The following is a 25,935-nucleotide window of genomic DNA, read 5'->3' on the forward strand; positions in this document are numbered from 1 at the left end:
GGGCTAGGCTAGTGGGACACCAAAACACAGGTTGAAGCTCCAAGGGGGATTTCATGAGGAAAGAAGAGGCAGGGATGGGCAGGGCTGGGGGGCAGACAGGCAGGCACGAGGTGTACCTGAGCTAGCTGGAGGCGCATGAGACAAAACGGCAGGTCAAACCAACAAGAAAACTCAGGCAACTACATGTCAGAGTGGCTGTGACAAACAAACTAGAGTGGGTAGACTTGGAAACCGGGGTTGAAATAATGCGAGTTGATGAGCTGATTGACTGCAGGTGTGGAGGCAGATCAGGACTGGATGACCGGAGCTGGGTGCCAGGTCTGTACACACAACACTCAGAGGCTGACAGGGAGCACTAAGGAGCAGGGGGAACACACGCAGGGGGAACACTCGCAAACTCAAGGACAGGCATTGGAACCATGGGGACACTGGGGGAACAACCATGACCAAACATGGCTGATTCTCTGTGACCTCGACTCCACGGCACCACACTTTCTTGACGCTTCTCTTATTCAGGGAAGTTCATCTTTTGTTCATTTAAATATAGTACACTTCACAGCTTCTGAAGTGAGGGTTGCCTTTATGTAGAGAACAAAAACAAACATGTTAAGTATCGGAGGGATGTTTATTATAAAAACATAATAACTCAAGCCATCTTAAACTAACACAGTTTACAATATATTTCCCATCCAAAAAGAGCAATAGAGCAGTTTGGGTTTGTCCTTCTGTGTGTTAGGTTTTATCACAGAATCACCTCATCTTCTCATCAGCATTACAGACTATTTGCTTCTCGGTGATTGATTTCATATCCAGTACAGTCCTTTGAGGAAGAGAATGTTCTCCGCTGCTAAATGAACAGCATGTGCTTGGAGTTGTGTCATCATTCAGGTTTTCTCACTGTAGTGTTGGTGCAATCCAGTAATGAAGGGAAGTGTTGTCTTGAACACATGGTGCTGGGAACGACTCATGTAAACACATGGCAAAAGGTCCTCTAAACAAGAAAACGAGGAACACATTTCTTCAGGCATGTGCAGTGGTGAATGCTCCTCTTCAGGAAAAATCGGTATATTTTCCAGTCTGTGTCGACAGACAATTGTTTAATTGGAAGAAAAACACTTGATGCCGTTTATCTCTCAAACATATCTCAGACTTAAGATTGTGAAGCTAGATTCCAAGGCTATATTATCATTGCATTGTTCACAAATGAAAATCAACATGGTAAATATAATACAGCTAATGCTTGGCTATGGCAAGGACGAGCAACAAACTTCAATTTTGGGGTCCATGTGCATGAGCTCACTTGGCAGTAGACAGTTATCAACTCGCTAAGTAGGCATTAGGCCAGCTGCAGCGTGCTATATACACAGGCAAACATTCGCTTCCCTGCTGACCTACCAAGTTCCGACTAATGCCCACACCTCGATCGTCATACCTTCTCGCAATCATTACCCTCTGAATGGTGTGCTCATCAGTACCAGGCAATATAGGCTCATCAAGGTATGTCTCAATCCACAGGGGTACTGGTTCCCCCCAAAAACAGAAGGTAAAGTTGGCCAGGCGTCATGCACATGGAGAGTGTTACTTACTGGTTATTGTGGTGGTCATACTGTGTTCCGTATGGCGGCGTATTAACGAACAGCATGCAAACACCTTCTGTTAAAACATCTGCGACAGGCACATTTTAGGCTGCCTTCCAAATCTACAAAAAAGGGAAGAATTTGGAGAGTAAAATCACCCTACTTCCTTGGCTTTCTGTATGGCTCTGTCTTGTCGCGTCTAAAACATCCTTCCTAGCATGCTTCTCTCTATTCCTTGTCCTCTCCCACTTCCCTTGCGGTGTTCATCAGTAGGTAACAATGTAACCTTTCTGGAGGGCTATGTTTTCAAGGAAGAGACACCCCAGTGAAAGGAAGTGTCAGAGAAGCAGATCAGATTGCCTTGAGAAACTTGCTCAGCATTGTCGTTGACCAATCTCTTTCTAATGGAAAGACGTACCCTTTCTCTCCTTGCCTTGAACCCTTATGTCCTTAACGGTAAGAGACATTCAGTGCTGAAATGAATTGGTCAATGCCGACAAATCAATGTGTTTTTGTGCTGTGATGAACCTTTGAATCTGTATGCTGTTTGTAAACCTTCAGTGTCACCAAGATTGGAGAGGTAAGCTCAGGATTCACAAAGTGAGTTTCTTTAGACTGGACCATACAATCCAAGCTACAACATGTTATGCAGCGCAAATTTGCAATAAACATGTTGAAAAACATAGTAGATATAAAGAAAAAAAGAAAATATATTATTTTTTTTATATAATAAAAGTATATATATATATATATATATATATATATATATATATATATATATATATATATATATTTATATATATACAGTTCTTCCCACACAAAACCCAGACAGCATAATATCCCAGTTGATACTTTTCCCGTAATGCCAATGAGGATGAATGAATTTATATTTTTACCTGTTGTCTCTACCCACAATGCACCTCTTGTGTTGCCAGTGCTCCAGTGAGGTATCTCCCTCTATGGATTTGCTGGCACATCTTTTTGGCAGGGGAAAATGATGAATCACTTTTATTATATATGAGCTGAATTCTCTGGACAGTAAGTCAACAAAAATCTTGAGAAAAGCTCTATTTCTCTTCTATCCTTTTTTTTCTTTCATTGAAAGCTATGCCAGGAAAAATAATCCACATATATTCATGTACATCTTTTTCAACTGCTTACATCATTACAGTGTTTCCAAAGAGATGAGTAGAACACAAAACCTTACGGTACAGAAGAAGCATAGCTGTACCATAGCTGCATAGTTATTATTTTAAATGGAAGTTCATTTTGAGGACGAGGCCATATTTATGAGCAGCACTGTCAATGTTAGATGGAGACGGGGTCTGGCAACTGCGTGGGTCAGGAGAGAAAGTATTCTTTTCCAATGCTTTGTCAAGAAATAACCCCTATAACCTTCCTCCAATGGGTAAAAACATCTCAACTTTCCCTCTGGCTTCCCTTCTTCATTGTACTTTCCGTAATCACTGCCCTATTCCACGAAGATGTTTTTCATCGAGTAGTTACATGACCTAGCTGATGCTGTGTACACAAGTATTTGGCACCGCGGAGCAGAGCTGGCCAAGGAGGCGCCTGTTGTAAAAATACACAGAGAAGCTCTGGCTTGTAGTCTCTGCTCTTTCTCAAGGCATAACGTCATACATTCCTTCTGTTTCGAATCATTTTCCAGCTTTTTCCCAACTTGCCCCCGAACACGACTTATAAAAGACATCCAGTGTCGGCCAATTATTTTTTACTTTGATGGTCATAAATCAAGGCTGACCAATAAAACGAAGACAGGCCAAGTATAATTTTCGTGTGTGACTCCAACTGGATTCCAAACGAATCCAGATGGTCTGGGATATGGCTGCTAACCAAAGCTGGATCTACTCAGTACACGTCTGTGTTTACCCTCTCTTTTTTTCAACAAATTACAGCATCGCCTCGTCCTGTTCTCTAAATCAAAGTTCCAAACAGTACAGTACTGTGGAGGGCTTCTCTCCCTTCTCTTCCTTATGAAAGCCCACTGACACTCCCCGTTGGGAAAGTTCTGTTTGAGAGCACCGTATTAACACAATAACTCCCAAGTTCTCATTGAAGCCATCCACACCTCCCATGCCAAACATGTCCAGGCATGTCCTTGTTGGAGATGAAACACACACTCTGAGTGTTGCATCTGTGGACATTTACTGGAACCGGCTTGACATATTTGGGTGTGGGAGGGAAAGCAAGATAATGAGAGAGAGTGAAATAGACAGATAGACAGAAGGAGGAACCGTTATTCTGATAGAAGTTCACTGGGCAGTAGTCTTTTCATCTTTTTCCCCCCGGACATACCATCCTTCTCTCTGTGCTTGTTTTCATGCACAGGGCAAGAAGCACCCGAATCGCTAACAGGTAAAACCTAGGTTTCTCATTTCAGTACATGACAGGTCCCCGACAAAGACTAGCTTTCTCAGTGCTTTCCAGAATCTTGGACAGACGGCCACAATATTTTCATTCCATGTTGCTCTGTGCTCCAGCTAAAAAGTAAGGGGCCAACATAATAACTCTTAAGTAGATTTATTAAAGCCAGCAAAAGACAGACACTGTTGTTTTTTTACATAAGGTATTCATGAATTCTGAGGTCAAGAGAGTTTGGCCAAGCAAAACACGATTGCTCCGTTTTGCAGACTAGACTACTTCATCAGCTACTGATGAAACAACACAATGGGTGAAAGCTTGTCTCTCTGCTGGATATTATTCATTAGGGGGGAGACCAGCTTGACTTGATATACTTAGACTGCAGGATAAAGTGTTTGGAAGAAAAATGCCTCTAAAACGTTTACCGTGCGGTAAAATTTTATATAATTATTGATTTTCAATAGATTTTTAAAAATGTCTTCTCATTATAACTTTTTCAAGACAAGAATTATGAGGTAATATACAATAGCCATTTTAATTTGCAAGATATTGACAATATTTTAGCTTGGATTTTTTCAAATGGTGATTCAACTGACATCAAAGTAGATAAAGAGTTGGTTGTGTGCTCTTTCACAATATATATAAAAAAAACCACTTTGTAGTCATTATTAGTAATCAACATCATTTTTAATCAATGCATGGTTCAGAGCGGAGCTGCAGGCAACCTATTCTCAATCTCTTACACAGTTGGTTCACATCTATCTTTTACTTCAGGAGATTGATTAGAAGGCACATTTGATTGGTTGAAATGTACTTGCTTCCCTTGGTGAACAGTAGGCTCATATGTCTGCACACACAGTCATAACACACATACACACACACCACACGTAGTGTCAGCGGATCTATTAACTTAGTTCAATAAAATCACAAACGGCTCCAGGGAAGACCGTTTAGAAACTTAGAGACGAACACACTCCAACTTGAATCACTTTGTCTGACAACAACGCCAGATGGACCCGCGCTCCACCGCACTCGCGTAATCAAATTTAGTCTAATCAAATGAAATGTAAAGAATGCGAAGTATGCAGGTATTCCCTGGGGAGCCACGGCAGACCCGAGTCTTATCCGATGAGAGGCTCCACCCAGGAACCGCAGAGTCCTGAGTCTGGACTCTGAACGACCTCCACAGGGGAGCTTGTCTGGGGGGTGGGGGCGGGGGGGGGGGGGCGGGGGGGCGTGACGTAGTGGGCGCTCCCTGACGCGACGTACGCGCGGCACGTCATCCGTCACCCGGCGGTGGATCGTCGGTGTGGCCGCGGGCATCACCTGGCCGCCACGTCGTTCATCTCCTGGTCGCGCGGTGAGGGGTCTCAGCGTGTAGGCGTGCGTGAGTCTTTGTGCGCCTGCGGGTGTCGCTCTCAGGAGGGAGCGTCACTGGTTCAGGCCGCATGCACCGGACGAATGTGAAGGTGTCCATGTGCGAGACACAGAAGAGACACGTTGGGTAAAGGAAGAGGGAGGGGGGCGTTAAAGAGGGGAAGCCTGGATCTTATCATGGGTCTATTTAACACTAGCCAGACCGCCTCTCTGCAACAAATTAGGACTTAGGAGCAACCTGGGCCATGACAGCCCTCTGACAAAGACCAGATAGGCTAGGCAGCCGTGGACTATGATAGGACAGGAATGCTGGGAACATAGAGCTAGAACAAATAGAACACTTACCATTGTTCTGCTGGTGCAATGTTTTTCAGAGATTTGAGAGTAGTGTTTTTGTGGTGTTGCTTTGCCTTCCAATCACCTCATATCTATGGTTTTCATGATATCAACAGCAGTACTAATGACAGATGCCACTTGGTTACTGTGGTAAGAGTGGTTCGGAGTGTGTTGGATATTGGTCATACTCAGCCCGATACCGTGCACGTTTTCCTAGAGGATGTGTTTGATCTATGGGGTTTCTCTCACTAGGTAGGGCAGCAGGGTAGCAGAGAGGCGGTGGGGACACCCAGCCTCGTAGCTGCGGTGCTGGGAAGAGCGTGAAGATCCGCGGCCTCCGTCTTGAGGTCACCTGGAGAGTTGCCAGGATCACCGCTATCGAATCCCCCCCCCCTCCCCCAGTACACACACACAAACACACACATATACACGTCCATTCCACCCACACACATACATTTCCCACCTGTCATTCTGACTCGCCAATACACTCACACTTCCGTCCACTGGAAAACACACCCAAACCTGTCTCACGAGGCGAACACGCAAAGTCTTAATCGTTATACAAACACCCTCACATCGACCCTGGAGCATGACAGGATCCAGCTCATGCAGTGCACCATGGGCAGTAATGTGTGGCCTGTCATTGACCCCTGGTGTGTCCTTGCCAGGTCTAAGTGACATAAGGGTTGTTTTCACAGCCACAGTCACATGGGACTGAGCCCACTGGACTGTGTCTAGGCTCATGTGTCATTCTGCGGCTGTGAAGCATTACGCCGTCCCACACGGGTTGAGACCTGCGCTCACTGTAACGCTGCAGGTACAGAGTGCCTTTGAGAACGTCACTGTATGTCAAGCACAAACCCAGGGGACGTTTTTGGCCGTCGTTTTTGAGACGTTCTTTTCAAAAGCGACATTTCGGCCCGCCGTGATGTGTTCCGCTTGTTCGTGTGGTGAAAACTCCTCGAAAGGCTGCAGATTGGGGTATCTAGTCAAAACAATGCGATTTCACTTTCAAATGACGTCGGGACGTACCCGTCATTTCCATCTGTTTTGCTTGTTCCCTGGCTTCAGAATGACCTTGCTTGATGTCAGCATTCACATTTGCAAAGCTGGAGGCTTTTGACCGGCACAAAACAGGATTTGACTGATATTTGGGTTTTCTGTCCTGTGCATCCCCCAAGCCCCCCTTGACCCGAGGGTTCGTGCTGGACCTAAAGGTTTGTGCTGTGTACAGTTTATCAAATGCACCTCCCACTGTTTGAATTGATTGCGTGTTGGGAAACTTCGGTGACATTACCATAATGTACTCCCCCAGTGGATATTTTCACAGAAAGCTTTCCAAAGAAACAACAACTTCATTTTGGAAATCTGTTTTCAAACTGTCCTTCGTAGAAAGCGTTCGGTAACTGTTATAAGCATAGCACAGTTGCTTTGCACAGATTGTTCTTCTGTAAGGTTGCTACAGTATTATATCCCTGTTGGTATCACATATGGTCCATTCTGAAGTTGTGAATTGACGTCCATGCGGTTGGGTATGATTTCAGAATGACTAATTGTGCTAATAGGTAAACAGGCTTGAAACTGGTAAACAGCTTAAAAAAATAAATGTGTGGTATATGGGAATAATTATGAGGATTTTATTTAATAACCACTATTAACACCTCTACTGCTGGTGAAGCAATTTGTTTTTGGAATCAATCATTTTAGTTTGTGGATCTGATATGCAAAGCTATGCATAAAGACTACTGAGAGATATGTTTTAAATGGTTCCGTGTTTTCTGGGTAGTGTTGGTGATTATGAACTGACAGTATGTGCCCCAAAAAAGTTTGACTGAGACTATTTGATTGTAGTGTACCTGTGTTCTTTAGAACCTTGATAAAGCAGATGATGAACCTTTCTCCAGAACAAGATTCAGGGAAGAACTGTGAAGTGTGAGACTTTAAGAATGGTATACACTTGTGCATTTGAGTCTAAGAGCATTGCTAAGAGTTTGTTTCTCTGTTAATACTGTCAGTCATTGTCATGAGCTACAGTGCCTGTCACACACTTCTTGGGTACTATGTTTCCACAGATTCAAATGAAAACACGTCAACTGTCAACAACAGTTCAACATTCATGGGGGGGGGGGTGCATGTGCGTCGGTATGTGTGTATGTGTTTGCATTGTAAGTGCTGTATGCGCTCACTGCTAAGCGTTATAGGACCCAATCATCCCCCACAATGATCGCATGACTCCTGTTCTTTTGCGGGTACTGTGTCCAGCCTGCCTGTCTGTCCGTGTCTGCCTCACCTCTCCGACTCTCACTGGCAGCCCAAATCAACCCAGCTCTGTCCCCCTGCCGCTCCTCCCTCCGCCTCGCTACCCTCCGCCCCGCCCCTTCACCTAGCCCCTCCCTGTGCAACCACAAACCCCGCCTCCCAAATGCCACCGCGCCCCTCACTCGTTTCCCTCTGAATCGCTCCCTTTTTCCACGCCCTGCTACTGTACTGTCCCATCCCTCTTTACCTCTCTCCCCCCATCAGCCTGTGGCCGCTCATAGCCTGCCCCTCAGGCTGACCCCCGACAAGTTATTGACCCTTCGTACGGCCCTGTACTCCAACCACAAGCTCCAAAGCGAGATCCTGGCATAAGACACTGCACAGAGGCTCAACTCCCAACACCAGCCCCTTGGGCTTTAGATTCAGCCCCAGCCCGGGGCCCGAGTTCTAGGCCCACGCACCAGCCCAACACCCTCAAACAAACCCCCTCTCTCTCTCGAGCTCCATGCCTGGCTCTAACCCCTCACCCACAGCACTGCCCACACCTCCCACCCCCTGGCTCCACGGCAGTGACCCCCAGACTTAGCCCTTACATCCCAACCACAGCTCTGCCAACCTCCCTAGGAGAGCTTGACACCAGGGTGGCATGCGATGCCAGGGGCGGGCTCCCGCAGGGGCTTCAGGTCCACAGACCGACGAGGTGGTGTTTCCTGAATGCGAGTGCAAGGTTGGCGAAGGCTGGAGCCGACAGCGCAGTGCCACTGAGGTATTTTGTGGTGTTTGTACTCAGTCGTGAGATGGTGGGGATTGAGTGTTGAGTGCACGCGCGTTGGGGTGTGTGTACCTGCCGCAGTGTGCCAGGGAACGCGTGTGTCTGTTCACACAAGTGTGTGTGTGTGTTCAGAGGATGAGAGTGAGGGAGTGAGTGGACTGGAAGCTACAAGGAGGAGGGAAAGAGTGCAACCAGAGGCAGGGTGAGAGATTTTGAAATTAAATTAAAATGGCGTCCAAACCAATCACATTCCACATAGCCCCAGGCAGCTATATATAAACAATTAAATGACCATATAAAGGCACAATTGGTATTCAGCACTTGATTGTGTGCTTAATTGATTGTGTGTTTCATTAGTCTATATTATCAAACTAATTCAAACAACCATTCATATTAAACAACATTTAATTAAATTTATTGTCAAAAAATATGGATATGCAAGTCAGCTGTTAGGATTTGGGTTAGCAACCAACGCAAAATAGAAGCTCTTCTTTAGGATCGAACTGCCAACAATTAGCTGAGAAGCACAGTGCTTTTCCAGAATCTACCGTGCCATCACACATTTCATTCAACCAGCATCCATGATTTAATACGTCTCAGAACACAGCCTTCCATCTGAAGACCAGAACACCAGCGGCTGTCTATCTCTTCAAAATCAATTCTCACTCATAAATCTGATTCAGAATCGCATGTGGTTATACCATTAGGCTTTTCTCCCAGTTTGACATTCGCTCACGCGAGACATTGCCTCAGACAAGGCAATACGACGCAGGCCGGGATAACCATCACACAGAGAGGTCTTTAAGGAGAGAAACAGAACAGAAGGCAGAGTGGAGTGTGAGCCAACACTGCTCTGGTCCACAATTCCACTGGATGGGCTGGTGCTATGGAATAGGGTAAGTGGTTTAAGATGTGCTACAATGTATGAGTGTATGTGTGTGTGTGTGTGTGTGTAGTGTAAAGAAATGTGTGTAAGTAGTGTGAGGGAATGCCCGTGCGTGTGTGTACAGTGTACAGTGTAAAGGAATGAATTGGTGTGTGTGTGTGTGTGTAAGTGTGTGTCAAAAGGCCTGACTCTGAATGAGACGTCCAGGTTATGGATGAGCCACCTGTGTGCACCATGTGGAAGAGATTGTGTCGGTCAATGGCTGGCAGCTGGAAGCAAGTCTCTATCCAGACGTTGATGCATTAGGAACAGCAGAAGCATGTCTTGGAGCATGCGTTTGTGTGTGTGTGTGTGTGTGTGTGTGTGTGTGTGAGTGTGTGTGTCTGTGTGTCTGTGCACGCACAATAGCGCGGCACCAGCAACAAACCAGCCTACGTGTGTGAATCCTGTAAAACGAGTTCACACTGAAACGGGCCAGGAATCAAGCTAAACATACAAGCTTATAAAATCAGCACTGAGCGACCACAACACAATCGAACGCCACGGTAACCCGGGCGTTTATGTACTCCCACAGAGCCAGCTCACGGTTAACGCCTCGGAGAGACATCTGGTGTTCCTCTGGCACCACCGATGGGTTTGACCTCAGGAGTCAACGCCAGGAGGAGGCCGTCACGGCCGGCCTGCCTCGTGATGTAGAGGCAGCATTACAGCCCTCGCTGCACACGACACAGACATGGCCTCGCTCCGTGCCGCCAATAAACCCACTTCCAGTTCTTCCACACTCGATCAACTCTCGATGTGAGTACTGCTTGTGCTACATGCACGTATAACAGACTGAATTTGTCCCTGAGAGAAAGCATATCAAAATGTCCTTTTAACTTATGTGGCCAACAGGTCTAGGACGTCCATATAATAGTGTCTATTCATGTTTTTGTTTTTTTTCCATGTCAAAAAAGAAAAAAAAGAAAATGGAGATCTTGAACAATTGGACCCGTTAATACAGCTTCTGCAGCTAATCCTAAAAACACATTTATGTTACAAGAGTGCTTTCAGAATCTCGGAATACGCCGGAACATCTGCGAAGCTACTCTGCGAACTAACGTTCGGGACCTCGGAGCGAGAGCAAACATCAGGAGCATATTGGGAAGGAATTAGGGGCGGCTTCGAGGAGGCTGTATTGTTAAGCCTTCACCAAGAGCTGTCTGTTTCAGTCAATGTCTACAGACCCATCGACCTGGCAAGGCACCCGGGTTTCCCTTTATACATGAATTATAACTCTGTGGCAATCTGGGGATCCAATCGTTTGGTGCGTCTCTGAGGTATTTTGTGGCCCTGGCTGGATAAGCCACTCAATGACTGCCTTTGTGCTTTCCATTTTCTTCAGCCTTTAGAAAGTGAGGTAAGACAGTTGAAGAGGGAACGAGTTGTTTTGAAAGGAAATGGGATCCTTTTTCGAGATGGAGGAGCAGTGGATGGTGGAACGCACTGACAAACGCAAACTCACAGTCCTCTAAACGCCCCCCCCCCCCCCTGCAAACACCCATACGCTGCACACACATCTACCTAATCCCCCCACCCCCATCCTCTTGGCTCAAAACACACACACACACACACGTCAACACACGCGCACAACCATTCAGGCACACACACATACTCACACAGGCAGACAGGCAGCCGTCATAGGCAGGAGCTGCAGAACAGATGACAGATCTCCCTCCCAGCGTTGTGTTCGTTCAACAAAACCACGCCAGATGTCCCCGGGCCCTCAAGCAGGTGGGCCGGGGATACTGCACCAGCCTGGGCCTGGCAGCGCTGCAGACCTGGTGGGTATAACCTTTAATTCGCATGCTTTTCCTGGCAAGCGGGCAAGGGGTGCCATCTGCCCTGGCTGTATTGCAGGAGGCACGCGTGACTGTGCGCGTGTGTGTGTGCGCTGCAGCACACCAGACTGCTGCACACACTCTGCTCTGGTGGTCCAACGGCTTTGCCGAGCAGACCCGTTTTGCCTTTCCATATGCACCCCCCCCCCCCCACCACCCCTGTCCTCCCGTCCCGTCCCCTCACCAGACACACACACACACTTTCACACTGTCTCTCTCAATGCCAAACTTCACTTTGGAAAGATAAAGGGATATGACCTCTTTCAGAACCCTAACAGTGCTGCCATAAGGTGATCATTTGACTTCGAAATGCGCCCTTTACAATTGGATTGTGCGTGGCCTATGCGCGTGCATGCGGGTGTATGGTTGTGCACGTCTGAATTTCAACGACAAGTAACGTCTCCAAATATACACCTGGCCATTTGATCCCGAGAACAAGTTACAGCCCGTGCAAATTCATCCCAGCTGTGAGGATTCCCGGCGTGTTAATAAAGTTTCATTATTCAACAGTATCCTGCTTAAGCCCAATACTATGATAACATTCATTGAGTTCCTGCGTACTCCATCATACAGAGGCAGTGTTTTGTTTGCTATGTTTGTCTAAAGCAGATGCCATTAATCTGTAACAGACTGAGCAGACAGCGACATGCTAAAACAGACAACACTGCACTGTAGAGCAACACCAGAGGCAAAGGGAAAAGAATACCAGGGGATTTAACCAGACAGGGAAAATAACATTAGAATGGAAGAAATAATGCTGGAGAAAATGAACTGATACTATCTGAAAGAAACATTCGACAAATTGAAAAGGGCTTATCGCACGACACAGTGAATCTGCACGAGTTGTTTGTTTGTCTCTTTTTGCTTTGGCGGAAGTAATTGTCTTGATTTTTGCAGAGGTATGTCGGTGTCTCAAATTGTTTATCCCATTTGAATTTATTCTTTTACTTCACAAACATTCAGAGAATCTTGCTCTGTAGTGTATTATAAACACATCAGAGAAAAGCTTTAACCAATAAGTGGATGAGTAACATAGGCAGTGGGGATTTCTTAATGCATACCTGAAAAGAAATGTCTACCAGAGGGAAAACCGGTCGAAGACAACCTTGTCCTAAAGCAATGCACCAACGTAGTCTACCGTACACTCGATGCAGTCATATGTCCTCCCCCTCCCTCTCCATCCTCTATGTCTATCCTCGAGAGGAGAGTAAGACAATCAGTGACTAGGGAACAATGACAGTGACTTCAACGGCTAGGGAGAAGGGAGTATGAAACAGAGACATACTGAAACAGAAACAGACAAAAGCATGAGAAAATGCCAGAAGAAAAATAGTCAGAAACAGAGAAGGAAGAGACACTCTGAGAGACCGAGAGAAAAGAGAGAGAGAAAGAGAGAGAGAGAGGCTGAGACAGGGAAAACAGAGAGACAGAGAGGTGATAACAGTGAGCAGACACGAGCCTGCTGTGCACTGCATCACAGCGCCTCATCATTCAGCTAATTATGATCAGACGTCTCCCTGCAGGCGCGTGGCGGTGGAAATGGAAAGGCTTTGTTCTCCAACATCCTGACGAGGCTGATGGGGCATGGCGCGATGCAGATGAGAGAGCCCCCCCCAAACACACGCACACACAAGCACCAACACCCCCACGCGCGCACGCACGCACACCAACAACCCCCCCCTCCCGCCCCATGTCTCTCTGATCATGTGTAACCCAACTGCCTATGCGACGTCTTCACACGCACATGCATGCTCGTGCACACAAGCACACACACAAACAGCCAGCCCCGCCCACCTCAGCTAAGTGCCAACGACTGCCTGTACAACATCTCTCAGTTTACACACACACACACGCACACACATCTACACCCTCGCTAATAATTACACTCGTAGAGAGACATATATTTATACAGATTTACATTTAGTCATTTAGCAGACGCTCTTATCCAAAACCACTTACAGTAAGTACAGGGACATTCCCCCGAGGCAAGTAGGGTGAAGTGCCTTGCCCAAGGATACATCATTTAGCACGTCCGGGAATCGAACCTGCAACCGTCTGATAACTAGCCCGATTCCCTAACCGCTCAGCCACCTGACTCCCACACATATGAATATACATGCACACAGGGGAAGTTCGCATTCACGCATTAAAACTATGTACGCACACGCACACACACACATAAACCATCTCGCTAAATGTGTTCTATTACAATGTGGATAAAGACAGTCAACCAAGCCCAGTAGTGGCTAGAAGAATGACAAGCATCATTTGTTTCAATCCTGCACGTTCATTTAGTTTCTCTTCTCTCTGTTGACATTAGCGCACGACAGCCATCCCTCCGAAGTAGAGACCACCTGCTCCGCCCAGAGCTGAGCAAACGATCAGAACCACATGTGAATCCCACGGTTTAGCTTAGAGGTCGAGCGTTAACATTGAGCCGTTAGCATGGTTAGCCGCGACCGAAATGTGTTTTTTTTCTCCTTTTTTTTTTCACAGCGCAAAGACAGCTGCCTTTCACGCCTCAGTGGAGCATCAGAGTGGCGCAACGGTAAATGACGCCCCCCCCCTTCCACACCGTGTGCTATGATTGAGCTGCGCTGGTCTCAGCGGCCTTCGCTGAGGAACCGAGGGCTCTGAATAAATGGGGGTCTTATCTGCGGGGGGTGGGGGTGGGGGGGTTAGGGTTTGGAAGGTGCTGTATGTTGATGGCACATGCACAAGCAAGGTGGGGCCAGTGCGCATACCCCAGAACACACACGCTGTGTGCATAGAGACACACTGAAGCACGGTCATGCTCAAACATACAGCACGGTACTTGAGCACCTAAATACTCCTGTACGGATACAGACACAGACACAGACACACAGACACACAGACACAGACACACAGACACAGACACACACACACACACAAACACACACACACACAGATTTACATGCTCAAAACATTCAGAACAACCAAGGTAGTGTCATCCCAACAAACCAAGTCAGGTCATGCTTAAAGGTTTGCCGCCTCAACCCACACAAGGTCTAGCATACTAAACAGCATATTTTCCAGGTCCAGCATACTAAATAGTCCTCGAATCAAATACAGGTAACTTCATACATTATGAATGATGCATTACACCGCATGACATTGCCTCTCACCAATGGCAACCTGACATTGACATCTCGTCCATTACGGGGTAGAACAAGACAGCTATAGAACTAATGCACACCAGTGAATAGAGAAAATGTTGATGGGCAAATGATGTACCATTAACATGTGACAGAAGGGCCCTGCGTAATGGTCGACTGCCACACTTGATTACAAGCTATTACAAAAATGCCCTTTCATACTTGCAAACCACTGTGGAAGCCAGTCAGGACATGTTGATGAGCTGATTTGAATGAGCGAACCCTTTAGGGAATTTGTTATTGTTTGGTTTTTCTAGTTGGGGGTTCCCGTTCAGAGAGTAAGGAGCAGAGAGGTGGAGGTGGTCAGTCCCCCCAAAAATGGATGTTTTGATGATTTCTTCATGTGTTTTTATGTAATGTATTGTATGCTTGAAGCTGTCAGTGGTTTCAAAATAGCTACGTACTTTTACTAGTATTAGGTGTATTTGCTTAATGCATGTGTAAATGTGAACCAGGATGTGTTTCACAGAGATTTGCATACAGTAGCCTAAACATTTTGGTAGGGTTTGCTAAGGACACAATGGTGTATAAGAGTACGAAATTATTCTCGAAGCCCCAAAAAAACATTTTAAAATCCCTTAATCAATTATTATCGCCTTGCCCTTTTCAAAAACATAAGCAAACACAGACAATATGTATGAACATTGATGACGAGGGAAAACAATATTGCTCTCACATTACCAGCTTTTACCTCATGGCCTTTAGCCATTTTAACAACATGTTATCCTTGCTCAATTGCGAAGCAATAACACTCCCATGTGCTCAAAACCCAAAGCAGGTGTAAACTCGGCCCGAGCCAAAAGAGCTTAGTCACCTCACTAAACACTGACAATACACAGCCAACAGGCTCTTTGTGGGGCGGCCATATTCAATGTGAGTCAATACCTCAGGTCCATAATAGACAACCAAAGGCACATTCAAGAACATCAATGTGAAGTTAAGTGTCTCTCTTTCAGTTCACTTGGAAAGGAATCCAGACTGGGATCAAAAAACAGCGCTGTGGGAAAACCCATTGGGATATTTCTGCGAGGGATGTGTGAGAATGAGTGAGTGACTGCGTGTGTGAATGAGTGCGTGACTGCGTGTGTGAATGAGTGTGTGGGGAGGGAGGGACAAACGGATTACCTATCTGTTGAATGGGTCAGGCAGCTGGCAGTGAGAGTTTAGCTAAGAGACACAATCCACCCCAATGCCACACACACACACACACACACACACACACTCTCTCTCTCAGGATCTCTGGTCCAGCTGGTCCAGTAGTTGGCAGCCGGGCTGGGACCAGAGCACAGGGAGCCTGGGCAGAATGCAGGGTAGAGCCAGCCAGTGTGCTGGTGGTAGTGGTTGTTGGGCGGGCGCCCGCCTCTCTCCTCCCTGCCGGGATACTCTGCCAGCCAGCTCCTATGCTCTCTGGGCACACACACAACCGTGTGGGATTGTTTACAGCTCTTTTTATAGTCCAGTAAATGAGCCTCTATTTTCTCCCAATCTACCCCTGCTGTGGACTCGTCCCAGACACTGGGAATTGGCCCCGGGAAACCATAATTATATCTGGCAAAGTCGGGCAGGCGCGTGTCCGTATGTGTGTTGTGCGTGCGTACACGCGTTCAAACCCCCCCAGAAACACAGGAGCAACCTACACATTCGACACATGAATGTATGTGTGTAAACCGTTTTTTTTTGTTGTACTTTTTCTTTTTTACTTGCTCTTTCAGACATTCTTTCACACACACACACACACACACATAACCCCCCCCCCCCCCCCCCAAAGATGTGTTTGGCCACCATCTCCCCATCTGCAACCTATGTTTTGCCAGCACTCAAACCCGGTGGCCTGCCTCTCTGGTAGAGCCCAGACAGAAGAGGCCAGTGGAGGGTCAGGCGCTGAGTGCATGCTGCCCGTTGTGTTGCTCTCCCCTATGGAGCAGTGGATCCCAGAGTGGACTAGACACAGCTTCATCTCCCTCTGTCTCCTCTAACAGAGCATTAGCCTAGCCTCCTTGTCTGAAAAGCCCTGTCTAAAGCATCCAGTTCTGTTTGGCAAAACGTTGGGGCATGACTTCTATCACTCATTCAAAGCTCTCTCACTCCAATTAGACTCACTGTTTCCAGTTATGTAACGGCAAATCCCAAACTAATATATTTGAAGTCAATCTGCATGTATTTATTATATAAATTCAGTTCATTTTCGTATCACCCAAAGCCGTCATTATAGGGGGGGAACAGTAAGCACTAATGTTCAGGCACAGTTACATTGTATTTTATAATTATTTGATTGTTCCACAAAGGCTTAACACTCAGCATCTGGTGATCCTTCTAATTGGTGGGAGAGTGCAATACATGTGAGTCTAAAACGTTTTATTTTCTAACACACTGCTACGAAATCTTGTCCACACCAACATGTTTGGTACTTTGTACATATCATGGCACCAAAAGAGAGAAGGTATGTAAGGAGTTTTTTCGCCACCCGGAGTGTCATAGGGGGTGGACTGACTAGCAGCCACTTTAATTTAATATATAAAAAAACTAAACTGAGCAAATCTAACAAATCAGTCGAGGCTAAAGAAGGTTCCAGAAAAGTTTGTTCAAGTCCCAGCAATCAGACTCATTCGAGACAGGTTCAAGTAGTCAAGATAATTGCAAAGATGTTGGACAGCCATGCAGGGCCAGCTGATGTTTTGGATGTTTGTCAGTAGTTTGACCTCCTGTCCAAGAGGGGGCAGGAGTTTGAGGACAAGTCCAAGGATTTACATCCACTCAAGCCCTGTGTGGCGTTCACTGCCAACCACTTCATTGAGGTAGACATAGGGGAGATTTCACAACAGATGGCTGAACTGTTCTGTGTCAATCCTGTGGAGATGGAGGTTATACATCTCGGAAATGGTGTCCAGCTAAAACTTCCAACATTCCAGGGCCTGGAAGACCGAGGAAACAATCAGACAAACGACCCAAAACAATTCTACTTCTTTTACCGATTTGAGTGTCATGGAATCTCAATTCAGAACAAGACTGACAGATGAATATTTAAATGGTATCAGAGTGAACCGAAGTGGAAACACTCCACCATACACTCTGGTGGCCTCCAGGCAGTGCATGTCATCTTACTGAGCGTAGGAAAGAGTGAACACACTTATTACACACGTGGACCATACAATGATGATAAGTTTTTGATATGTGAAACAAGGTGATGTGTGGTATTTATATGTGGATACAGAAAATACGTTAAAGTTTTTTTTTTTTTTTTGTCATTTAGTCTAAGGAGGAAAAGTAAAATATATAAATGTTTTCTATGACTGATGTGAATTGAAGATGTTTTGATATACTACGTAAATATAATGATCTAGAGCATGCATTTCATGCGCTGTTGATGTGAATTATAATTTATATACTGTATTTTGCCACTTGTATAAAAAGTTGATTAATTTGAGTGTTTTGATAAGTTATGTGAATAAATCATATAAGACAGGAGTAGCTCTTGGCCACTTAATATTCATTTCAAAGTAGATTCTCAAAAAGGTGATGTCCTTGATCTCATTGTGATACACCATGGCTAAAAGCAGTGGTAAAAAGAGGCAATGTTCACGGTAAGTGTGCACTGTGACAAGTGAAACGTCTTTGTAAGTAAGTACCTCTAAAATGCCCTGCGTACTCTGACAGGTCCCGCATCCACCATCTCGTCAAGAAAAGACAAGATTGACAGAAAACCACATGGCTTGAGGTCCTTTTTATGGACCTTGATAAAAAAAAAAAACATACACTCACTACACTCACTAAACACATCTAAGTTGACTTGTTGACATTGTTTAAAATAGGATGTTATGTAACTAAGTGCGATCAAGTACGTGTCCTCGGCAAAGCAATGGAAATCCAATTCCTGTAGACTATATCGGGCAAAAACTGTGTTTGTAAAGCCTATGCAGTGATAGCTGTAATATTACCAGAATTAGGCCTACTTACTTTTGCTAATTTGATTCTGGGGGTGTGGAGTCTTGTGGACTGTTGTACTTTTCACTTGACGCAATCTTTCACAGAGTCCACTTGTCTTTAATGAGTTTGTCATGGAACGCTGTGCACTTAATAGACCCATTTCATTAGGTTGAATTGAATTGTGTGAATATTTGGATGGCTGGTTTGCGTTTTTGAGACATAACTACACCAGTAATGTTGAGCAGCCTTTCCTATCGTCAATGCAAACAGAACCAAGAAGGATACTGCTTGGGTAAGCAGTGCATCCCTCGGTGCAATTGTAAGGGGGGTGTAACAGATGTGGTCTTGCTCCGTCAGAAGGCCAACTTGTAACTTCATCCAGTGCCCGGTTGTCCAGATATTCTAGACACAGACACACACAAAGACAGACATGCTTGTCTAATAGATAGATGTCATACCAACGTTGACACCTAAACCTTTGGTACTACTCTGCCTCCTTGCTTATGAAACTCATAAGCACATAAACACATTACATTTCAACCTTAACCCAACCCACTAAACCAAAGGAGTATGTGACGATGTTTTATGCTCACAAACGTGTGGATTCACCTTGTCCTCGGTCTGTGATTACATTATCAAACACATACTTTCTGTAAAGTGTTACCGCCGCAGGTTTGCATCGTGAATGTAAAGGCAATTATCAGAGGGTTTGTCTGACATCTGGTGTCAATTGTCTGAGAGCTTCATAGTTTAGGTAAATGGGTGATCTGACAAGAGTGGCAGCCACAGTGATAGCACACCACGCCTGTTCTCTGATCATACCAGAGACCTCTTAAGTGCCCGTGTGTCTGTTTCTCGTGTGTGTTTTTCAATGCATCCCTCCGCCCCCCTCTTATTCAGTTCCATTCACCAGAGCGATTCAAGCTTTCACGGTAATAACGTTAAATGAATAGGCCATCAAACGCCGGGCAGAGAAATTTGAGGGCGCTCACTCGAAAATTGCTCCGTGGCTGCAATTGGGTAAACATCCTCTCTCTCTTTCTCGCCCCGCTCTTTTCTTCTTCTTCTTCTTCTTCTTCTTCTTCTTCTCCTTTCATTTCCCTCTGTGTCTTATACATCCTCTTTTAACACAGAAGCCGGAAAGCCTTCGGTTAACATTAAACGGTGATACAATCCGTTGGAAAACACATTTCAAGGATGATTTCATATTCTCCAACGCTTCCAGAGTGACGATGAGGAGTGAATGGGGTTGGAAGGCAGACTCATTGGAGAGGCTGTCGAGGCACTGCAGGAGTCTTGGTTGCTGTGACGATGTTATTTCAGCGTCTATGTCTTAATCCGCCCCACTATGCACGCTGTTTTATACAAACCACTGGATGCGCGGATGGGCACATTGAGCCCGTCTTTGGGTGTGATCGCAGGAAGTCAACGTTTCGTACGCCACGGTCGTCGTGAGGGATGGGGTAAAAGAAGGGCCCTAGGGCTTGCTGGACCGAGATGTGTGGATGGACGGCTTCACGCATCAGTCATGAAGGGGGTTCCACTGGAACTCAGTGTTTTCCGCTCACCTCGCACGCTGAGCCCATAATGATGCTGCTCATCCACTAATTCCCCTAGTAAACAAGTGACAAACTTGTGTGTGAATTGGAATCAGGGATGTGAAGCTACAATAGAAAAGAAAGATTATTAACTAGCTACAGGTAGGTATGACAGCTTGGAACTTCTGATCACATAACAGAGGAATGGATACACAAGGTCAGGTGAACTTTATCATGCCACACTGGGAAATTCATGTGGTCATACACGTCCCGTTTAGAAGACAGAGTTACATTGTACGCACACTAACAAACACACACACACACACACACACACACACACACACACAGATGTACATACATACGCATAAAGAGTATATACACATGAGTATAGCTGTCAATTGGTTGCTGCTCAATAACACAGAACAGAACTTTGTGTGAAATGTGCATAGAATATCATTTTTGGCCACTTTCTTCACATCATTGCTGTGGATTTTACAGTCAGCAAATAGCTTTGCATGTCGGAGGTTACGGGACAAATCCTCTCCTTTGGGTTTAGGAGAACAACTATCAAGCGAGAAATACGGGAGCGTGACGAGCCTAACTCATTTAATCCAATCCCTTCTCTCAATTCAAATCCTCTCAGTGGCTGTGCCAAGTTAGCCTGTTAGCGCCAATCAAGCTAACAAAGGGGTCAAGCTCATTTCAATCCTGTCTGTGTAAATCGGTTCATGTCAAAGCGGTGTTCGATGCGGATGGATCATGGCTGACAGGTTGGATTTGGCAGCTCAAGATGGGATGTATACAACAACATGGGGAAGACAGGAAGTAGTCATTACCATTCAAATTAGGGTTTGGAATTTATTTGAATGTACTATTTACTCTAAGGAAATGTGTTATCAGTAAAGGAAAGATAATAACGTCATCAGTCATGTATTAATTTGACGCAACCTCAATCTTCTTTCAATGATCTCCTTTTAAACAAGAACCGAACTGGACTGTACTTATGAGAATGCACTGTACGTTTGCTTTGATCGGAGAGCTTATTTGCTGCTAGGTACTGTGCATCAGTGGAAATACACGAACAGGCCCAAAACGCTGGGCGAGGACGATGAAGACCCTGCAAGGCAAATAGGAATTTTCCACCTCCAGGAAGCAGCTGAATTCACTCAAGAGGCAGGTCAGCTTCCACAGGAGATGAAGAGATAGAGGAGGAGAGAATGGAGGAGAGGGAGAGCGAGAGGGAGGGAGAGGGGGAGCAGATAGAGAGAAAGAATGGGTCGAGAGAAAAGATGAGAACGTGAAAGGGAGGGAGGGACGTGGGGGGACGGACGTGGGGGGGGGGGACATGGGGTAGATAGCGAGAGAGGCCAGGATCAAGAGCCACGACACGAGACAAGGAGCTATAGGGAGAGAGAGCAAAAGAAAGGGAGGGGGAGATGAGATGATTGCCCCCGTCCCCCCCCGTCCCCCCCTCCACACACTCACTCCTCCTCTACCCCAGTCAAAGGGTGAATCAGGGGGCAAGTATGTAGCTGGGGAGAGATGCTCCCTTCCTGGTACCAGCAAGGGACGAGGCCTGCGCTCTGTCTCTCTCACACACACCCTCGCTATCTCCTGGCCGGGGAGGGGGAGGGGGGTGTTGCTCTGGTGCAGGCTTGGTGTCAGTTGAAGATGTGTGTGTGTGTGTGTGTGTGGGGGGTGGGGGGGTCACAGTAGGGGGCGTGAGTGTCTGGATACGAAAGGGAGGGTGGGGGTTGAGTCTGTGTGTGGGGAGGGCGTTTATTATCCTGCAGTGTTCGGGGGAAGATGGGGTGGTGCTTGTTGGTTGGGAAGAATGCAATGCAAGGTTGGCGCTTGTGTGAAGGTGTGTGTGTTTGTGAACAGAAGGTGTGCGTGCATGCTGGCTCGCGTGAGTGGAGGGGAAGTGAGGCGTGGTGTGTGTGTGTAAAGCGAGAATGCAGGTTGGTGTGTGTGTGTGTGTGTATGCAAGGGTGTGGGTAAAAGGTAACTACTCGATAACAGCAGGGGGGTTAGTTCACCCAGACAGCAGGGCTAAAACCACAGGCTTCTGTTTTAATGGGTCACAGGTGGCAGGCCTGATAGCTAACCACTGGTTCAAAGATGGAACAGTGGAGCAGTGAGGAGCTCTTAGTTTGCGTGCGTGTGCATGCGGAAGGAACATCCACAGCCACAGTGTCCCACTGCATGTACGCAAGTGTGTCTGTGTCCATATACGTGTGTGTAAAGAGAGAGAGACCGAATGACAATGTGTGTTTTAGACATCCTGCGTGCACGGTCTGCTTGTGCATTCTCGGCTGTCGTTTCTCAGTGTGACTAGGAAAGCCCAATGCTGATCTTATTTGGAGGCGGGCCCAGTGCCCTGGTGATGACAGACAGTTTGGCATCAGCTTGTGGCCGTGCGCCTGTCGCTTGGGTGGGAAGAGAAAGGGGCCACAGGTGTGTGTTCCCCCACGTTCATCATTAACCAGGAGCCTGGCACAGAGTGAAACCACACGCACACACACACACATACACACACACACACACACACACAATGGACTGCACAGTTGTCACAACACATTACTTCTCTCTCTGGCACGCACACACACCTCATGGTTTCATAAAACACACTGTGATTAGGGATGACAGACAATGAATCAGACACTGTTCGAGAACACGCGCGCGCGCACACAGACCGCGGTGAATGGAGAGCTGGATCAATCAGCATAATGAATGCAGAGCATTTACAGGCGCTCATTTATTTGCGCCCAGAAGCACGCTGGTGTGATCTCAGTCCTGCCCTTCAAAAAGGATGCGGAGGGCCCGGTGTGTAAAAAGACTCAACAAAGGCAGTATAGCCCTCGGGGCCCCGCAGAGAGCACCAAGCTACCGTGTGTGTGTGTCTGTCTGTGCTTTGTGGGAGGGCAGTTAGAAGTCAAATGCAAATATAAGAGGAGGCTTTTTTCAGGCAGGGATCGGACACCTGTGCAAACTGCCATGTCACTTCTCCCGGGTATGTCTATGTGTGTGTGTCATTGAATGTTGACTTGGAGCAGACTATGAGCAGCTGACAACGTGTCAGGTGAGTGGGGCGGGGTTTGGATCTGTAGAAGCTGTTTGTATCCTTAGACAAAGGAAGGGTTTACAAAATATATACTTAAAAAAATCAAAACTAAGAACATACAAGTAGGGACAATGTTGGCTGACTAGATTAAAATGTTAATTAAGTGTATGCCGGATTTTTTGAGGCAGACATTGGATGGTTTGTGCAGCACACTTAGATTATTCCCCAAACACCTTAATATTATTTCCAATTGTCCCTAATGCATTAAAGGTGGGAATAACTGACATTAACTCCAGATATCTAATTATAATTTCAAGAATCTCTCTGTGTCTGTCTGTGTGTCTCAATCATCTTGAGAACCGAGCATTGTATGGAGTTGCAAGTTAGCAGGTGTCTTGCTAAGGACGAGCAGTGCCATGTGTGACTGTCTCCAACTCTGCTCCAACACTACTACTATGCAATAGATATACTATTCACTCATCACATTGCCTCAGACTCGATTTTTTGCCTCAATTTTCCTCCTCTTCTCTCCTGTTTCTTCCCTGGGTATCAGAGGGCTGTGGTATTGTTGACATGATATTGGAATGACATGATATTGGAATAAAAAACTGTACCACAAATATAGCACAAAATACCATGTCAGAACACTGCACTCTACTTCAATGGGAACCCTGAGTAATTTCATGACTTCTCCCATTCATCCCCTTTAGATCACTTACAAAGGGATAGAGAGTGCAATAAATGACCTCTTTCTTTCTCTAATATGCGTATGACACAATGATATCCTCTGCGACCTTTGTTGACCCTTGGAGAGAGAGAGAGAGAGAGACAAAGAGAGAGAGAACAGAAATAAATACAGAGAGAAAAAGAAAAAAGAGGGAGACGGGCGTGGATGACGGGCTTTTGTGAAAACAGAGATCTGTGTCGAGTGGGGTCACTCTCTCTTTCCTTCCTGCCACCCCCCCCCCCCCTTAAAAATCTAAACAAGGGGTTAAGACCAGTGCCCCTCTGGACGTCATTAATGGCATACTTGATACCTAGCTTCCATTCCTGCCCTGCTTTTCCTCCAGTAGCTCGTGTTCAGGCCCCAGGCCATATCAATTCTCTCTAAAGAGTTGCCAGTCAAAGACACATAGACACCGGATCACTTAACAACCATATTTCCCCCACCACCCAACTATCTATAATTGTTGGGAATGTTACAAACACATAGAGACAGAAGAAAGTGAGAGATGTTATACAAAAGTATGACCTTTCTCTTTAGACCATACATCGACCTTTGTCGCCTCTGTTGCTAAAATACAACACTACAATCTTGTAAATCAATGCTAATCGTTCAAGCCCTAATGTGTTCTGAGGGCTTCACTGGTCACCTGACCTCAACTGACCAGCTTCACAATATTCTCCTCAACAGAGAATCTATGGGTCAAACACAATATCCCAAGGAAAAAGTAACTTTCAGTTTCATTGCCCTCTTAAGTGGATAACAGCCCCCAAATACATTCTTACTGTACATGAATCCAGCATGCTAGACTGGGCCAGGTAATCATATGGGTCAATGAACAGGAAAACATTAGGTCTATGGCTCTTGTCCTGTATGTGCAGCATGTTCTTTTTCCACAACTATGTACCTGACAAGATTCCTGCATGATTCCTCCAAATCCTCAGTACAAAACTTAATTTAGTTCCAAACTTTAATTGTTCCAAATGCTTCTATTTGTACAACCTTGCCTTTGTGCACTGCCACAGTTTGAAAACATCCGCTTTGCTACAAGATTGGAACCCCCAACTCCACACCCATTGGTGCCAAACCACTGGAACACTGGGTTTCAGTGAGCCTCTTTGTTAGCCTTGGCAACCACTACCTGACGATATTCCCCCAGGTAATCCCACGCTCGCCAGCGCATGGCTGAGCACTGCATCGTGGGAAATCCAGTCAGCGAATCGACGACACATTCCTCAGCGTGTCTCATCTCCCCTCGGGGTTCTGGAGAAGGTTTCGTATTGAGGGTGCTTTGTGAGCTACGTGAAGTGATGAATGACCTTGTCTTTGTCATGCACGGTAGAGAATATTGTTGTAGGTAAGCAACCTAGCGCAGCAAGCTAACAATCTTGGTTCACACAGGAGGGGAAACAGTTTTTTCAGAACTTTGAGTTAACCGCCATTAGCATAGCAGGTTCTCAGGTCCCCAGGAGGCTAGGTTGTAGCGGTAAGTCACAGATGGTAGGTTCACTTGTGTGTTGACATTCTTTCTGTGAGCAGGATAAGGTGACAGTTGGATCTCTTACTTCCTGGTCTAAGCAGGAACAGGAACTGGCTGTGTTCCTGTTTTTGTGCATGTGTGACAACTGGGCAGTCAGCCCAGGTGCATTGAGTCCAGGTGTTCCTTTATTATGAACACAATGAGCATGTGCAAACAGAGGGATCGGTAGGCAAATGGATAGGGCTTGGTGTCTGTGCACCTGTGGAGCACCTGCTCCCTCAGGAAACATACACACACATACATATATCTATAAAATCAGGCACTTGTATGAATATATGGACACACACAAAAATAGGTCTATTCTGAGATAAGCAACCACAGTGAATTCAATCTCCAAAACCACCTTAATCAGAATCATAAATCATAAAAAGACAGATACAGAATGCCTGGAAGATTTCCATAAAACGTCCTACCAAACCTTCCTCCTTCCCCTCGAACAACCAGTTTTGTTTCATGACATTACGTTCCATCGCCAGTCTCGCCCTGGGTCATTAAAAGGC

The 25,935-nt window shown here is 46.0% G+C and overlaps 1 protein-coding gene across 1 annotated transcript in view; it reads right to left on the bottom strand.

Annotated features, from left to right (window-relative positions):
- Nucleotides 1-600: 600 nt before the first annotated feature.
- triqk (triple QxxK/R motif containing) overlaps nucleotides 601-25,935 on the bottom strand; it is a 42,302-nt gene continuing 16,967 nt past the window's right edge. Inside the window, exons 7-9 of the mRNA XM_084696525.1 lie at nucleotides 2,474-2,554; nucleotides 1,587-1,699; nucleotides 601-991 (exon numbers count right to left, since the gene is read on the bottom strand). The gene's annotated coding sequence lies outside the window, so the exon portion shown is untranslated. The remainder of the gene's footprint in view (nucleotides 992-1,586; nucleotides 1,700-2,473; nucleotides 2,555-25,935) is intronic.

Source organism: Hypomesus nipponensis, chromosome 4 (assembly GCF_054491055.1).
Source record: "Hypomesus nipponensis isolate SF chromosome 4, ASM5449105v1, whole genome shotgun sequence".
NCBI lineage: Eukaryota > Metazoa > Chordata > Actinopteri > Osmeriformes > Osmeridae > Hypomesus > Hypomesus nipponensis.